This window comes from Bombina bombina, chromosome 2 (assembly GCF_027579735.1).
Source record: "Bombina bombina isolate aBomBom1 chromosome 2, aBomBom1.pri, whole genome shotgun sequence".
NCBI lineage: Eukaryota > Metazoa > Chordata > Amphibia > Anura > Bombinatoridae > Bombina > Bombina bombina.
Window position 1 is genome coordinate 1,412,286,801 of NC_069500.1, and position 13,539 is coordinate 1,412,300,339.

Consider the following 13,539-nt stretch of genomic DNA (forward strand, 5'->3'; position numbering starts at 1 on the left):
TTGTTGAGAAATTTTCCCTGAATCTGAAATTTCTCCCTCAGACAAAACCTCCCTGGCCCCCTCAGACTGGTGTAGGGGCACTTCAGAACCAATATCATCAGCGTCCTCATGCTCTTCCGTATTTTCTAAAACAGAGCAGTCGCGCTTTCGCTGATAAGTGGGCATTTTGGCTAAAATGTTTTTGATAGAATTATCCATTACAGCCGTTAATTGTTGCATAGTAAGGAGTATTGGCGCACTAGATGTACTAGGGGCCTCCTGTGTGGGCAAGACTGGCGTAGACGAAGGAGGGGATGATGCAGTACCATGCTTACTCCCCTCACTTGAGGAATCATCTTGGGCATCATTTTCTCTAAATTTTGTGTCACATAAATCACATCTATTTAAATGAGAAGGAACCTTGGCTTCCCCACATACAGAACACAGTCTATCTGGTAGTTCAGACATGTTAAACAGGCATAAACTTGATAACAAAGTACAAAAAACGTTTTAAAATAAAACCGTTACTGTCACTTTAAATTTTAAACTGAACACACTTTATTACTGCAAATGTGAAAAAGTATGAAGGAATTGTTCAAAATTCACCAAAATTTCACCACAGTGTCTTAAAGCCTTAAAAGTATTGCACACCAAATTTGAAAGCTTTAACTCTTAAAATAACGGAACCGGAGCCGTTTTTATATTTAACCCCTATACAGTCCCTGGTATCTGCTTTGCTGAGACCCAACCAAGCCCAAAGGGGAATACGATACCAAATGACGCCTTCAGAAAGCCTTTTCTATGTATCAGAGCTCCTCACACATGCATCTGCATGTCATGCTTCTCAAAAACAAGTGCGCAATAGAGGCGCGAAAATGAGGCTCTGCCTATGATTAGGGAAAGCCCCTAGAGAATAAGGTGTCCAATACAGTGCCTGCCGGTTATTTTACATAATTCCCAAGAATAAAATAATTCCTCAAAGCTATGAAGTATTAAAAATGCTTATATATCAATCGTTTTAGCCCAGAAAATGTCTACCAGTCTTAAAAGCCCTTGTGAAGCCCTTTATTCTTATGTAATAAAAATGGCTTACCGGATCCCATAGGGAAAATGACAGCTTCCAGCATTACATCGTCTTGTTAGAAATGTGTCATACCTCAAGCAGCAAAAGTCTGCTCACTGTTTCCCCCAACTGAAGTTAATTCCTCTCAACAGTCCTGTGTGGAAACAGCCATCGATTTTAGTAACGGTTGCTAAAATCATTTTCCTCTTACAAACAGAAATCTTCATCACTTTTCTGTTTCAGAGTAAATAGTACATACCAGCACTATTTTAAAATAACAAACTCTTGATTGAAGAATAAAAACTACAGTTAAACACCAAAAAACTCTAAGCCATCTCCGTGGAGATGTTGCCTGTACAACGGCAAAGAGAATGACTGGGGAAGGCGGAGCCTAGGAGGGATCATGTGACCAGCTTTGCTGGGCTCTTTGCCATTTCCTGTTGGGGAAGAGAATATCCCACAAGTAAGGATGACGCCGTGGACCGGACACACCTATGTTGGAGAAATACTCCTGAAAGGTTGCACGTGTGATTGTCAACACAACTTACAGCTGATTCCACAAAACAAATCTACATAGAATGTTTGTGTAAAGCACTAATTTCAGTTTAAAGGGACACTCAAGACACAAGTAAACTTTTATGATTCAGATAGAGCAGCAATTTTAAACAACTTTCCAATTTACTCCTATTAGCAAAATGTGCACAGTCTTTTTATATTTACACTTTTTGAGTCACCAGCTCCTACTGAGCATGTGCAAGAGTTCACAGAATATACGTTTATGCATTTGTGATTGGCTGATGGCTGTCACACGGTACAGGAGGAGGGGAAATAGACATAACTTTGAAATTTGCCAGAAAAAAATCTACTGTATTTACTGGTCCTTCCGAATTAATTTTATGAAGACATTGATGACATAAAGGAAACTTGTAACATCAGAACAAAAGTATAAGTGAATTAATAAAAGAGATTATGGACCACAAATAATCAGTACAAGATGTAGCTCTGATTTTTACCCCAACAGGTTTATAATGGGCTGTTCTATGATATACAGCAAATTAATATGATTATTCCTTTTCAGCCACTACTGAATTTCAAGATCAGACTTTTTCTCATTGTTTTTTCCGCTGAGAAATGAATTAAACAGATTTATAGTAGTGGGAAGCTGGAGGAAAATGAAGAAGTTTTTGATACAATAAAAAGTGAACCAAATATGGGAAATATATTTGTATCACATTAATTATAGTATGAATAATCATATTAACATTATTTACTAATCTTTCTTCAATAACCTGTAGTGACCAACCAACAGAACTTGCTCTTCAATGTAAAATGAACATTTATAATTCACAATTCCAGGGTAAAAAACGTCAGTTTCTCCAATGTTCTTGTCTTTGCATATATATCAAGAAATATGATAAACGCACACAAGAAGGGAATTAAGTTAGAAATTTCCACTACTGGAATAAGAAAAAAAGAGAGAGAAAAAGAGAAAGAAAGAGAGAGAAAGAGAGAGAAAGAGAGAAAGAGAAAAGAGAGAAAGAGAAAAAGAGTGAAAGAGAGCGAGATAGAGAACATTGAAGGCAGCCGGAAAACTTTGGGGATTTCAATCTACTTAAAGAAAGCCCAAAACTATAGGCCCCATTGAAGGGCGGGTGGACAAGGTTTCTGACCCACCTTTGTGGTGAACGGGCAGTGGACACTGGAAGCTTGTTGGCTAGATGTACCATTGCACAAGGACTTCCCCTGCTGCCACACAACCAAATGCCAAAGAGCAGAACCTGTCAATCACGCAGAACAAATGTATGGGTGTAAGGCGGATGGCCGCTGCTTTCTAAATTGCATAAAACCAGTTTGGCATGTGCAAGCCTAACCCGCAAGTGCACCTACTCCTTGCAAATTCAGCCCTATTTTATGTCCACTAGTTCTGAATATATGAGATAAATGTTTTTTGTACATTGTGTTTACAGAAACAAACCAATTTGTAGAAATACAAAATATTACCATAATTAAATCTATAAATATACATATTCTTCACTGCTAAAATAATTAGTTAATACAATAATGTTAAACCTAACTGTGCTTTATAAAACAATATATAGTATATATAGTTATTCTGTGATTCTATTAATTATCAATAAAAACCTTATAACATAGTTTGACAATAGTATGAACATGCACTAAAATAATAACTTACTGCTCTCAGTCTCATACTTGCTTAATCCTTAATAAAATATACCAGATAAAGCTACAGGTGAGGGATTCTGCAAACAGAAACAAAACACATAAACCCCCTTAGAGACCACAAGAGAAAACTACAGCAAATAATGTTTTGCATCAAGAGACTGTAAACTGGAACTTCTGCTGATACTCCCAGATAACCTGCATCTCATTGTTAAAAAATGTACGGAGACATCACAGCAATAAATTCAGATTTCAGATAAAGTACAAACTTGAAATGCTTTGAAGTTACTGTCCTTAAAAGGTGAGGGATATATTTGTGGTATGTGACCTGCGTACAGCCTGCAGGCTGACATGTCAAACTGTTCAAAGAAACCAATATCTATGTGCTGCAAACACAGAGTAGGAAATGTTAGTTTTCTGTAATACATCCAATAAAGAGGATACCTGTGAATACCTGTGGTTATCAATCATAAACTACATAAAGTACTTCAATAATCACAAAACAAATTAAACACCCACCAAGCTAAAATTTAAGTCTGTATTTAAGTAACATTTTTCAATATTTATTGCACAAATTATATTTAAATTATGTTAAATTATGCAATTAATTTGTACTTTAGATAGAAGATATTCTTATTATTACATTACAAAGTAGTACACTGCCCCTACCAGGCTACTTCATAATGCTACTCTGCTATCAAAATGTTCTGTGCAGAACACTATATATACTGTATATATATATATATATATATATATATATATATATATATATATATATATATATACTGTATATAGATATACACACCCATATATATATATATTTATACAAATATATATATATATATACACAGTATATATATACTGTATATATATATATATATACATACACACTAACAGTATAATATATATATATATATATATATATATATATACACATACACATTCTGTGCCAGATTACAAGTGAAGCGCTAATTAATGTTCCTGCTCGAGCGTTAACTGCGCTAGAAGTAAGCTTTTTCCACTCGTCGGGTTGCGCTCGTATTACGAGTTGAAAGTAAACTGTTTTCGATCGCACGCTAACCCGATGAATGCAAAAAGCTGAACTTAGAATATATCGGGTGCACGTTCACGTCCTCCCCCATAGAAGTCAATAAAAAAAAGTGGAAAAAAACCCAACTCGCGTGCAAACAGGAGCGCATTTTCGCTAACCCGACATGAAAAAATGAATATTTCACATTCCAATGTTCTGCATGAGCAAGAATATGTTCTATTATACAAAAATAAATATGTCTACATATATCTGAGGGTATTTATATATAATAGATATATAGATGATTCCCCATAGACATCAATGAGGAGAAGGTGTCAGAAAACACCTGAAGCGCGGAATGAAAAGCTCCGTAACGCAGCCCCATTGATGTCTAAGGGGAAAAAAAAGTTAAGTTTAAACCTAACACCCTAACATAAACTTCACGTCTAAACACCCCTAATCTGCTGCCCCCAACATCGCCGACACCTACATAATGTTATTAACCCCTAATCTGCCGCTCTCGATATCGCCGCCAACTAAATAAATCTATTAACCCCTAATCTGCCGCTCCCGATATCGCAGCCACTATACTAAAGTTATTAACCCCTATTCCCTCGCACTCCAACATCGCCCACACTATAATAAATCTATTAACCCCTATTCCGCCGCTCCCCGACATTGCCGCCACTAAATAAAGTTATTAACCCCTAAACCTCTAGCCTCCCACATCACTACCACTAAATAAACCTATTAACCCCTAAACCGCCAACCAGGGCCACCATCAGGGGGTGACTACTGTCAGGGGCCCAATGGGCCAGGGGGCCCCATGAGACAAGAACAACTATTATTTTAAAAAAAATAAAAAAAATTTTGTTTGTTTTTTAAGTTTTGGCAGCCACCAGTGGGTACTACAGCAGAGTGCTATTGAGCGTTGGAAATGTTATAACAAGGAGTAAAGCATTAGCATTTGAGAGGATTTCTGAGTGTGCACTAAACCACTATGCACAGTGTGAGACAGACTTGACACTTTGTTTGTACAGTGTGTGCCTGAGACAGACAGCAGATCACTTTCATTTGCAGAGGAGGTAGGACTTACTTAGCAAATGTTTTTTATTTCCTTGTGCAATTTCGGATTGTAAATTCAGTGTGGTAGTAGTTGTATGGTGGGGCCAGAGGTCCATAAAAACACATTTTTTAGCAATATGCAGCAGTGTATTTATGATTATTTGAGAATTCTGTAGAAATTCTATATTTAAAGCCATGCAGAAATGTTTCCTCCTCAATACACAAATGGTAGGTGCCCTTTTGGCAGATATGAGTTTTTTTTTATTAATATATATATATTTTAATTACATTCCAGTTTACTGCCCCTTTATGCACGTACTTTCCAGGTGCAAGGAGGCATTTTATCTAGGATATTTACATCTGAATAAAATGTTATACTCTCAGACTAAGATTGCTCAGTCAAAAAGAAAAGGGAACAAATCCGGACAGTTAGTCAGTGCAAGTCGAGTTTATTCCTTAAGGTGGTAATTTAGCTGGAGCAGCTTAAACCATCTGACATGTTTCGCGCATGTCGATTGCTCAGTGTTTGAAATGAGACAGGTTAACTTAACACTGTTCAGTTTACACTACAGCAGACTTAATTTTGAAATACATAAAAACAAGTCTAAATTCTGCATTTAAGAAGATCTAATGGTATGAGACTGAGTACCACAGCTTATGGTTCCACCAAGACCATATAGAGTACAGCATTTTCAAAATCCATAAGTACAGCTGACAGATGTGGAACTTTTGTACACCATATTTGAAGTGGTGCTCTTGGTTGGGGAAAATGGGGGGGGGGGGGGGGAAAACAAACATATGTCAACATTTCAAAAGTACTTTTCTTCATCTAGCCATCTACCCAGATCATTAAAGTACAATTTTGAAATTACAGAATTATTTTTCTTTGCACATTTACAAATATGATTCTTTAAAAAGTGATTTCTTAATTTCTGCAATTTGTTTTTATCATACATGTCACACACTGTTGATTTAGGGGATGCAATGTGCAGAAATTTTACCTCCTGTGAGTGTTTCTGTGGGTGTCTGTGTTTATGTCTTTGTGCTTTTGTTTGTATCTCTATGAGTGTGTCTGTATTTTTTTCTGTGGGTCTCTCTGTGAGGGTGGGTGTGTATGTCTTTGTGCATTTTCTGTGGATGTCTGTGAGGGTGTGTGCGTATGTCTTTGTGCTTTTTGTATGGGTGTCTCTGTGAGGGTGTGTGTATGTATATCTTTGTGTATTTTCTCTTGATGCCTCTTTGAGGGTGGGTGTGTATGTATTTGTGTGTTTTCTGTGGATGTCTCTGTGAGGGTGTGTGTGTGTATGAATGTATGTCTGTGTTCTCTGTGGATGTCTCTGTTAGGGTGTGTGTGTATGTATGTATGTCTGTGTTTTCTGTGGGTGTCTCTGTGAGGGTGTGTCTATGTCTGTGCATTTTCTGTGGGTGTCTCTGTGAGAATGTGTGTATGTCTTTGTGTGTTTTCTGTGGATGTCTCAGTGAGGGTGTGTGTGTATGTGTCTTTGTGTGTTTTAAGTGATTGTCTCTGTGTGTGTGTGTGTCTTTTTGTGTTTTCTTATGCTGTCTCTGTCAGTGTTTCCTTGGGTGTATGTGCAAGTTTGTGTGTGTGTGTGTCCATTGTCTGTTCCTTTTTAGGACATTTTGACCTTATTACTGATTATTCACATCTTTCTACAGACTTTGAGACTAATGAGACCTTTCTGGAAGTCACCAATCCAAAATTTAACCTTTAAATTATTGTTTAGGCAGTTCAGGACCCTTCCTTTCAGCCACTGCATGCTGTTGTCATCATTTAGTTGGCATCTTCCTTGACAAAACATAATCAGAACTCCATATTTTGTTTTGTAAATATCCTTTTTTGACAAAACTGTAGTCTACCTCATTACTTGTCAGGTCAACGTAAACAAGTGCTGAGTGTCTGTATGGGTGTCTGTGTCTAAGTGTGTTTCTTTGCATGTCTTCTAGAGTGAGTGTCTATATGTGAATCCTTATGTGTGAGTGTGTGTTTCAGTGTATGAGTGTGTCTCTGTGTTTCTGTGTTTGTGTGTTACTACCTTTACAACATTTCCAAGTTTGACTACACTTAAGAATAAAGTGCATATACTGTACGTTTTAGTCACTTGGTCAAAAATTGCACACGTCAAAGGGGGGAGGCGGAGGCCCTGATCAATGGTTAAGTCAGGGGCTCCAAAATGTATAGTGGCGGCCTTGCCACCAGCCCCCCACATCGCATCAACCTAAATTAAACTATTAACCCCTAAACCTAACCCTAACACCCCCTAACTTTAACATAATTAAAATAGAGCTAAATTAAAATTACAATTATTAACTAAAACTAAATACATACTTACCTGAGAAATAAAACCTAAGCTAGCTACAATATAACATATAGTTATATTGTAGCTAGCTTAGGTTTTATTTTTATTTCACAGGTAAGTTTGTATTTATTTTAACTAGGTAGACTAGTTAGTAAATAGTTATTAACTATTTACTAACTACCTAGTTAAAATAAATACAAACTTACCTGTGAAATAAAACCTAAACTGCCTTACACTAAAACCTAACATTAAAGGGACAGTCTAGTCTATATGTGAATCCTTATGTGTGAGTGTGTGTTTCAGTGTATGAGTGTGTCTCTGTGTTTCTGTGTTTGTGTGTTACTACCTTTACAACATTTCCAAGTTTGACTACACTTAAGAATAAAGTGCATATACTGTACGTTTTAGTCACTTGGTCAAAAATTGCACACGTCAAAGGGGGGAGGCGGAGGCCCTGATCAATGGTTAAGTCAGGGGCTCCAAAATGTATAGTGGCGGCCTTGCCACCAGCCCCCCACATCGCATCAACCTAAATTAAACTATTAACCCCTAAACCTAACCCTAACACCCCCTAACTTTAACATAATTAAAATAGAGCTAAATTAAAATTACAATTATTAACTAAAACTAAATACATACTTACCTGAGAAATAAAACCTAAGCTAGCTACAATATAACATATAGTTATATTGTAGCTAGCTTAGGTTTTATTTTTATTTCACAGGTAAGTTTGTATTTATTTTAACTAGGTAGACTAGTTAGTAAATAGTTATTAACTATTTACTAACTACCTAGTTAAAATAAATACAAACTTACCTGTGAAATAAAACCTAAACTGCCTTACACTAAAACCTAACATTAAAGGGACAGTCTAGTCCAAAAAAAACTTTCATGATTCAGATAGGGCATGTAATTTTAAACAATTTTCCAATTTACTTTTATCACCAATTTTTCTTTGTTCTTGTATTCTTAGTTGAAAGCTTAACCTAGGAGGTTCATATGCTAATTTCTTAGACCTTGAAGGCCGCCTCTTAAGAATGCATTTTAACAGGTTTTTCACCACTAGAGGGTGTTAGTTCATGTTTTTCATATAGATAACACTGTGCTTGTGCACGTGAAGTTACCTGGGAGCCATCACTGATTGGCTAAATTGCAAGTCTGTCAAAAGAACTGAAATAAAGGGGCAGTCTGCAGAGGCTTAGATACAAGATAATCACAGAGGTAAAAAATATATAAATATAACTGTGTTGGTTATGCAAAACTAGGGAATGGGTAAAAAAGGGATTATCTATTTTTTAAAACAATAACAATTCTGGTGTAGATTGTCCCTTTATTTTTTTTTTAACAAAAATACCATTACAAAAAAATAACAAATGAAATTATCTAAAACAATAAAAAATATTCCTATTCTAACACCCTTTAAAAAAAAAAAAAAAACCCCAAAATAAAAATGCCTAATCTAGAATAAACTACCAAGGGCCCTTAAAAGGGCCTTTTATGGGCCCTTAAAATTACCTTTTGTAGGGTATTGCCCTAAAGTTAACAGCTCTTTTGCTACAAAACAAAACAAACACCCCCTAACAGTATACAATCCCCTATCCCCCAAACCCACAAAATTAAAATAAAGTAAAACCTAATCTACCCATTGCCCTGAAAAGGTCATTTGTATGGGCATTGCCCTTAAAAGGGGATTTAGCTTGTTTACGAAATGCCCAAGCCCTAATCTAAAAATAAAAACCCACCCCAAAACGAAAAAGATACATTACACAAAATAACAAATTATCAAAAATAATAAAAATTATTCTTATTCTAATACCCATTTAAAAAAAAAAACACCCCAAAATAAAAAACCTAATCTAGAATAAACTACCTATAGCCCTTAAAATTGCCTTTTGTAGGGCATTGCCCTAAATTAAACAGCTCTTTTACCTGAAAAAAAAAATACAAAGACCCACTAACATTACAAACCCCCACCCCCCCAAACCCACAAAATAAAAAAAACTATCTAAAAAACCTAAGCTACCCATTGCCCTGAAAAGGGCATTTGTATGGACATTGCCCTGAAAAGGGCATTTAGCTTGTTTACGAAAAGACCAAACCCTAAACTAAAAAAAAAAACCCACACAAAAAACCTTAAAAAACTAACACTGGGGGGCGGAGCCAACTAAGCACTAAAACCAGTCGCACATCTCAGGAGCTCCTAACTTATCTCACTATCTTTAAAGATTTTAGGAATATTTTATCCTTTTATAACCTTCTTTCAGAGCCCTTTATGGTGTACTATCATCCTGCTGTTGAGAAAGTGGCTTGCCAGGGCTGGATATTCCTGAAAGATCCCTTTCTCTAGCTTTGCTTATCACATCGCATTTGCAAAAGATATGGCGGCTCTCCTCTATAGACAACTGCAAGAGCTACTGGACAATCACAACTAAGCTATCTTACATGCAGTCTCTGAGGCTTTTAAGCCCCTCATCGCTCACAACACTTTCTCACCTACCCTGACCGACTGCGAGGAGAAGTGCTTGGGAGCTACAGATCAATCGCAGGAGCCGCCATTTTGGTTTACAAATACGGAGCACGCTTCATTGCCTCAAGACACTGTGGCCTTAGAGGAACAGGGAGCCGAACCTGCGCAGATCTCTGATTTGGAGTTGCATATCCTGCAAACAGAATCGCTCAACCTCAGAGAAGCTCCGCTGACTACCTGCACTTTAAAAATGATTCTAAGTGAACCCAAGGACAGTTGCGGAACGGACGAGGCCTTCTACTTGCCTTCGCACTCAGGTCTGCTTGTCTGGCTGGCGCAGCGCCCTAGAGAGGAGAGCCCACTGAGTCCTCTTTACCTGCACAAGGGACACTGTTACCGGAGATGCCCCGCGCTTAGTCATTTTTGGCCTCTGGCTCAAAGCCCATGCTGTTACTGTCGTTATGCATACTTACTGAAGCTGCTGTGGGACCCCGGGGGTTTGTCTCTCTACCCTCTCCATGGCACACCTGCCGCAACTCAAAGCTTTAGCATGGTGACTCGGGGACTTTGTCCAGCTTTGTAAGGGACATGAAGTGATTTCAGCTCTATGTCCTGATGTGAGATGAAAGATCCTTGTTACTAAGCCTGCTAGAGGGTTAGCATGAGAAAACTGGTATTCCCTTGCAGAAATATACTATAGAATTTTTTCATGTATCATGGCAGACCATTTTTGAACTTGCTACCCTGCTTCACTTTAGATTAGTCATTTTATATATCATAGTTGTTAGTGCATGCACCAAACACTGTTATGTCCCTAGACTTTCTATATGGACAGAGATCTATGTGGTTATCACATCTGGACATGAACATAATACCTAGCAGTTTGTTTATATATCTTAGCCACTACTGTATTCTATTGAAATACTATACTCTGTTATGATATTTACCAGCTAAGTTATTGTTTGGCCCTGACCATATTTATTGGACGCATAGTAGGCTGTATCATTCTTGGTTTTTACTATATCATATCTGCTCCCTACCAGAAGCTCACTTTGCTCAGGTATTATTGCTCCTAAGTTGGACACAAGTTAAAGTGGGTCTGCATCCTTCTATTTGCCTCATAAACAAAACTCTTGTATTATAGAGAGTGGGACTACTCAAATTAATATCCTAAGGCTACACCTTTTGGTTGCAGCCTGAATAGGCTTCTTAATTATCAAAGTTTCCTGCTGACTCGTTCAACTATGTTTTATATATGCTAACTAGATTGATTTCTGGGATGATAATAATGTTTATATATTGTGTTATATCATATTCATAGGCTCCTTATTGTTTACACTCCTCGAGAGATTATTAGAACTCCAATATTTCACTGTATAGTTTTCCCAAATTTACAAGCTCTCATACTGTATATATACCCATTGTGCTTGTGTGTGTGACTTCTTGCCACCAGCGGCCGGGGCAGCGGGATGTTATATTTACCAAACAGCCTCACAGAATAGTTTTGGATATAGCTTTGCAAGATAATACCGCCTGTAGCACATTAGCAATGTTCCAGCTCTTTATTGTGCACAATTGCAGTCTTGTTTCCTATATTTTATTAACAATTGATGTATGATCTTGACAAACTCAGATGATTTTAAGATTACTTATACTTGAGAATAGGAGTGCTTGAATCATACTGTTAACTAAAGCCTTTTCTATGCTCTGATCCCAGTTACCTCAGGTTGTCCCACCTTCTAGCGCAGGCTGGACCTGCATTCATATCTAGTTGCACAACGTCTCACCCCTAAAATTATTACGAGTACTATATGGCTCTCCCTATTGGTTCTACAGGGAATTCCTAGGTTTTAGTATGTGGTATATAGCTTCCATTTATGCCTAACTAGTCCTCCCCACAGACGTAAAGTCCTGTTTTATTACAAAATAATATACTCCCTGCCAAGATGCAGTGCTTTATTACATTGTCTCTCTAAATTCAGTGTCCTCATCATAACTATTGTATGTATGGCTATTATTGTGCACATCTTATTTGATATTGGTCCACTTATTACATTCAAATTCCCACCTCCCCCCCCATCATCACCATTATCCCCCAATAATACACCTCCCTGTATGGGAGATTTTACTACGCAGTTTTTCTTGTACATACCGCACCTAGATATTTTACCATATTTACACATCATACCACATTATTTAATCGAAAACGATAACTGTTGATGTTGCTTGAAATGCAACGCGTTAATATACTCTATCTATAGGACCACATAAAGCACCTACTGTATGTGTAATAATGAAAATGAGGTTCCAATTTTCAGTCTTGTATTCCTTTTAATGTGAATCTTGCTTTTCTATATGGAAACCGTTTTATTGTGATGTATTATATCTGTGTTATATTTGGTTTATCACCATGCATAAGTTGTATTGCTTTTTCCACAACCTCAATAAAAAATATAAAAAACAAAACAAAAACTAACACTAACCCCCGAAGATCCACTCACAGTTGCTGAAGTCCCGCTTGAAGGATCTTCATCCCGGCGGCTCCAGCTTCACCCAGACGGCAGGTGGCTCTATCTTCAATTAGGCGGCTCCATCTTCATCCAGACGGCATTTTCTATCTTCATCCTGGCGCCGCTGTACACTGAATCTTCAATGCAAGGTACGCGATTCAAAATGGCGTCCCTTGCATTCCTATTGGCTGATTTGATTTTGGAAAATCAAATCAGCCAATAGGATGAGAGCTCCTGAAATTCTATTGGCGGATTTGAGTAGCCAATAGAATTTCAGTTGCTCTCATCCTATTGGCTGATTTGTTAATTTAGTTGCGGTACAGCTATACGGACAAGACTCGTAATGGCTGCGGTGCTGTTTTAACACTGAAATTACCATTTTTTCAGCGTTAAAACTTGAACACACAACTTGTAATCTAGGTGACTGTGAGATCTCTAAATAATCTCTGTCATGCTGGAACAATGAGGATTGCAAAATTCTGTAGAATCAATGCCATACTGCACCAAAAGGCCCATTCATTTGTTGTTTTTCAGATACCTTTTAGTGCTAAGCCTTACAGGTATTGCTGCCATTTAGAGGATTAATTGGTCATTCTGTGACTGTTTTAAATGTCATCCAATTGCTTTTTGTGCTATTTTTTTATTGAGAAAAATCTGTCCATCACATCATATATAGGGCTAGATTACAAGTGGAGCGCTTAATTATTGTGCGCCCGCAAACAAGCAAATTTGCCCATTTGCGGGTGCACAATAATAAACCAGCCATTACAAGTGGCTGATTATTGCAGTAGCTTTCAAAGAAGCGTGACGTGAAACGCGCGTCAGGGGAGTACATGTTAGGAGCCCTGTTCTGTGGTTTACTCCTTTTTAAAATAAGTCTGCCTTTAATAAGATAGTAAGCATAACAATAATTCAGCTCCCGCTAT

General features: G+C 37.4%; 1 protein-coding gene across 1 annotated transcript in view; it reads right to left on the reverse strand.

Moving 5' to 3' along the window:
• Positions 1-13,539, reverse strand: part of SFXN5 (sideroflexin 5) — a 923,442-nt gene that overhangs the window by 310,051 nt on the left and 599,852 nt on the right. The gene's annotated exons all lie outside the window — the stretch shown is intronic.